This window comes from Panulirus ornatus, chromosome 7 (genome assembly GCF_036320965.1).
Source record: "Panulirus ornatus isolate Po-2019 chromosome 7, ASM3632096v1, whole genome shotgun sequence".
Classification (NCBI taxonomy): Eukaryota; Metazoa; Arthropoda; class Malacostraca; order Decapoda; family Palinuridae; genus Panulirus; species Panulirus ornatus.
The window spans coordinates 37,858,250-37,864,249 of NC_092230.1; positions in this window are offsets into that span (position 1 = coordinate 37,858,250).

Genomic DNA, 6,000 nt, shown 5'->3' on the forward strand with positions numbered 1-6,000 from the left:
GAATATATGGTGTGGGAGGAAAGTTGTTAGAAGCAGTGAAAAATTTTTATCAAGAATGTAAGGCATGTGTACGTGTAGGAAGAGAGGAAAGTGATTGGTTCTCAGTGAATGTAGGTTTGCGGCAGGGGTGTGTGATGTCTCCATGGTTGTTTAATTTGTTTATGGATGCGCTTGTTAGGGAGGTGAATGCAAGAGTTTTGGAAAGAGGGGGCAAGTATGCAGTCTGTTGGGGATGAGAGAGCTTGGGAAGTGAGTCAGTTGTTGTTCGCTGATGATACAGCGCTGGTGGCAGATTCATGTGAGAAACTGCAGAAGCTGGTGACCGAGTTAGGTAAAGTGTGTGAAAGAAGAAAGTTAAGAGTAAATGTGAATAAGAGCAAGGTTATTAGGTACAGTAGGGTTGAGGGTCAAGTCAATTGGGAGGTAAGTTTGAATGGAGAAAACTGGAGGAAGTAAAGTATTTTAGATATCTGGGAGTGGATCTGGCAGCGGATGGAACCATGGAAGTGAATCATAGGGTGGGGGAGGGAGCTAAAATCCTGGGACCCTTGAAGAATGTGTGGAAGCTGAGAACATTATCTCGGAAAGCAAAAATGGCTATGTTTGAAGGAATAGTGGTTCCAACAATGTTGTATGGTTGCGAGGCGTGGGCCATGGATAGAGTTGTGCGCAGGAGGGTGGATGTGCTGGAAATGAGATGTTTGAGGACAATATGTGGTGTGAGGCGGTTTGATCGAGTAAGTAATGTAAGGGTAAGAGAGATGTGTGGAAATAAGAAGAGCGTGGTTGAGAGAGCACAAGAGGGTGTTTTGAAATGGTTTGGGCACATGGAGAGAATGAGTGAGGAAAGATTGACCAAGAGGATATATGTGTCGGAGGTGGAGGGAACGAGAAGTGGGAGACCAAATTGGAGGTGGAAAGATGGAGTGAAAAAGATTTTGAGTGATCGGGGCCTGAACATGCAGGAGGGTGAAAGGTGGGCAAGGAATAGAGTGAATTGGATCGATGTAGTATACCGGGGTTGACGTGCTGTTAATGGATTGAATCAGGGCATGTGAAGCGTCTGAGGTAAACCATAGAAAGTTCTGTGGGGCCTGGATGTGGAAAGGGAGCTGTCGTTTCGGGCATTATTGCATGACAGCTGGAGACTGAGGGTGAACGAATGGGGCCTTTGTTGTCTTTTCCTAGTGCTACCTCGCACACATGAGGGGGGGGGGGGATGTCATTCCATGTGTGGCGAGGTGGCAATGGGAATGAATAAAGACAGACAGTGTGAATTGTGTGCATGTGTATTTATGTATATGTCTGTGCGTGTATATATATGTGTACATTGAGATGTATGGGTATGTATATTTGCGTGTGGGGACGTGTATGTATATATATGTGTATGGGGGTGGGTTGGGCTGTTTCTTTCGTCTGTTTCCTTGCGCTACCTCGCAAACGCGGGAGACAGCGACAAAGCAAAATAAATAAATAAATAAATAAATATATATATATATATATATATATATATATATATATATATATATATATATATATATATATATATATATATATATATATATGTGTGTGTGTGTGTGTGTGTGTGTGTGTGTGTGTGTGTATGTATGTGTACCATGTCTTTACTCGTATGTATGTATGCACACACACACACACCGTTTATAGCAGACTAACATGGGTCAGTGGTAAGACAGAGTAAAAGAACCAACTTGATGTTTGAAGGGGAGGTTTCCCTCTATCCCCAACCCACCCTTCCCCTCTGTAGACCACCTGAGCAATGAGACCGCACAATGAAGTAACAACCGCTTTGCTGATGTGTCCCAACGATTACCACAACTCGACATCAGTTCTCTTCCAGCATACCTGCCAACTCCATCTAACCTATAATACACAGTAGAGAAATATCAAGTATGCAAGCGCCTTCAAACCAAACTCTCAACCCCACCCAGCGAAGCTTTATAGGGAATTATACCATGATAGCCATAATTAATGCTTCACTCAAACTGTCTAAATACCGTACACCCCGTTACCATCACTCCAATACCTAATCTATTTTGTGAAAGTTTTGTTTGACTGAATTCGAGCTGCCATTGCTGATTCAGCAGACCTTCAGCAGTTTGGAAACATGAAGTTTTCCTCCCCAACTCACTGCCTTGTCAGCCTCCTAGACTTCATGTAGGACAACTTGGAAAAGCGCAAATCCTCGTTGGCACTCACCGTCATTGACTTATGCTTTTAACTTGGCAAACCATAACATCATCATAAAGAAAGCCGTCGACCTGGGATTACGGAGGTGTTTCTTCTCGTGGCAAGGGGGACTTCCTGGTCTTGCGACACCAAACGTTCCAACTTTGCGGAGCCACATCGGCATCACTATCCCAAACATGCGGTGTACCACAGGGTACCAAGATAGGGCCACTCTGCTTCCTTATCCTTATCAATGACGCCCTGAGGGTTACAAACCACCGCTGGAAGTACGTAGACTCCTCCTCCTTTGGCATCACTAACAACCACAACTCTCCTGACTTTAGTGTCCTTCAGCACATCAACATCCCTCAGGAGTGGAATACGGCCAACGACGTCACCATCAACTACACCAAGATTGTGATGATGCACACAACCTGGGTGCAGACATCTTACTAGGCCCTGACCTCCTCTGGGTAATCAGAGACTTCATGGTGTCCCTATATACGGCTTTAAACTGGAGTCAAGCTGCACTATCATCAAATCTTCCTCATACCGTCTGTACCATTTCCACCGACTGAAATTACTAGCCATTCCACCAGTTGAGCTCAGGAATGCCTATACCCTCTTGTAATGTTGGCTATAATTTCATTGTGATTATATTACTGTAGGTATAGTTATTGTGGCTCGATTTTCAACAAAGTGACCAGTGTAAAGATTTCAGAAAAAAATAGCATACATAATCATCCTTGCCCTTACACCACCTACCTCGATACTCTCAACTTACTGAATCTGTCCATCTCTGGCCAACACCAGCAGCTCACACGGCAATTTGACAATATACTGCTGACACACACCGTGACTTGCAGATCATCATCCCCTCCAACATCCCTACAGGGGCTGCCGTTCAAGACAATCGGTTTGTTCCCATCAGAGCTCGTACAGACAGATATAAGAACATTCATATACCCACCATCATGAAAGACATATACAATAAATTAACAAAGCATGGCTAATCAAGTGAACAGCTCAGTTCTTGTCCATTAGACTATGAGGTATGTCAATTACTGTAACTATTCATCTATATTGTACAACCAGGTATTCCAGTGTTGGTATACAGGTTAGCATTTCTGACTGCGACGCATTCGCGGGCCACCCAGGGTCCAGCGAATATGTTTGATTCGTGGTTGCGGCAGTCGGTCCACAGTCAACCCAACCCAGCCGTGCATACCAAGCTGTGGTTTCGGTGCATTACACATGACAGTTAGAGACCGAGTGTGAACGAACGAGGCCCTCTTTGTCCGTTTTCCTGGCGCTACTTTGCTGTTTCCTGTGGCGCCAGGAATGGATGAAGGCGAGCAAGAATAAATATATACTGTGTATACATGCATATATGTTGATATGTATATGTGTGTATGGGCGTTTATGTGTATATGAGTGGATGGGCCATTCTTCTTGTTACCTGGTGCTACGTTGCTGACGCGGGAAACAGCGTGGGCTATAGACAGGGCAGTGTGGAGGAGGGTGGATGTGTTGGAAATGAGATGTTTGAGGGCAATATGTGGTGTGAGGTGGTTCCATCGAGTAAGTATTGAAAGGGTAAGAGAGATGTGTGGAAATAAAAAGTGTGGCTGAGAGAGCAGAAGAGGGAGTATTAAAATGGTTTGGTCACATGGAAAGAATGAGTGAGGAAAGATTGACAAAGAGGATATATGTGTCAGAGGTGGAGGGAACGAGAAGTGGGAGACCAAATTGGAGGTGGAAAGATGGATTGAAAAAAAAATTTTGAGCGATCGGGGCCTGAACATGCAGGAGAAGGAAAGGCGGGCAAGGAATAGAGTGGATTGGAACAATGTGGTATACCGGGGTCAACGTGCTGTCAATGGATTGAACCAGGGCATGTGAAGTGTCTTGGGGTAAACCATGGAAAGTTTTGTGGGGCCTGGATGTGGAAAGGGAGCTATGGTTTTGGTGCATTATACATGACAGCTAGAGACTGAGTGTGAAGGAATGTGGCCTTTGTTGTCTTTTCCTAGCGTTATCTCGCATGCATGCAGGGGGAGGGGGTTGTCATTTCATGTGTGGCGGGGTGACGATGGGAATCAATAAAGGCAGACAATATGAATCATGTACATGTGTATGTTTTAGATATCTGGGAGTGGATCTGGCAGCGGATGGAACCATGGAAGCGGAAGTGGATCATAGGGTGGGGGAGGGGGCGAAAATTCTGGGAGCCTTGAAGAATGTGTGGAAGTCGAGAACATTATCTCGGAAAGCAAAAATGGGTATGTTTGAAGGAATAGTGGTTCCAACAATGTTGTATGGTTGCGAGGCGTGGGCTATGGATAGAGTTGTGCGCAGGAGGATGGATGTGCTGGAAATGAGATGTTTGAGGACAATGTGTGGTGTGAGGTGGTTTGATCGAGTAAGTAACGTAAGGGTAAGAGAGATGTGTGGAAATAAAAAGAGCGTGGTTGAGAGAGCAGAAGAGGGTGTTTTGAAATGGTTTGGGCACATGGAGAGAATGAGTGAGGAAAGATTGACCAAGAGGATATATGTGTCGGAGGTGGAGGGAATGAGGAGAAGAGGGAGACCAAATTGGAGGTGGAAAGATGGAGTGAAATAGATTTTGTGTGATCGGGGCCTGAACATGCAGGAGGGTGAAAGGAGGGCAAGGAATAGAGTGAATTGGAGCGATGTGGTATACTGGGGTTGACGTGCTGTCAGTGGATTGAATCGGGGCATGTGAAGCGTCTGGGGTAAACCATGGAAAGCTGTGTAGGTATGTATATTTGCGTGTGTGGACGTATGTATATACATGTGTATGGGGGTGGGTTGGGCCATTTCTTTCGTCTGTTTCCTTGCGCTACCTCGCAAACGCGGGAGATAGCGACAAAAAAAAAAAAAATATATATATATGTCTGTGTGTGTATATATATATATGTATACGTTGAGATGTATAGGTATGTATATGTGTGTGTGTGGACGTGTATGTATATACATGTGTATATGGGTGGGTTGGGCCATTCTTTCGTCTGTTTCCTTGCACTACCCACAAAACATTCCATGGTTTACCCAAGACGCTTCACATGCCTTGGTTCAGTCCATTGACAGCACGTCGAACCCGGTATACCTCATCACTCCAATGCACTCTATTCCACGTACACCTTTCACCCTCCTGTATGTTCAGGTCCCGATCACTCAAAATCTTTTTCACTCCATCCTTCCACCTCCCACTATTATCAAAAAATTGGATACACTTGCTAGCATTAATGTGCATTCGTTTAGAAATGACCCCATGAGCCCTTTATGATGCTCTGTGAAGAGGTTTTCTGATCCACCATTGGGTCACGACCTCAGGTTTGGGAATCATTACCTGAGGGGATATTGAACAGCTGGGTGAACAGTGGCCTGACTACCATGACCAGGATTCAAGCTTATGTAAACTCAACCCAAAGCAGCCGGTGAATGCATCATGGTCAGGAATGCTAACTGCTCAACAAGGGAGTTGTGCCTGTGTGGTTACCTATCTGTACTGTGCAGCGAGGGTTTTAATCTCACAAGCCCCCACCTCTTAAACTCTCATCTATCATACAACCTCATAAAATTATGTATGCTGACTGCATTATTCATGTCCTCAGTTAATCCATTCATCCACCACTCATACTATAAAGTATTTTACATCCTTATTTATGTTTCTTACCTAATTTCATGCTATGTTCTCTGGTTGCTCTATCCCTACATCTCTCAAAGATCTTTCCATTGTCCACATATTGATCTCTTAAAGACTTAAAGTTTGTGATGGTCACCCCTGTC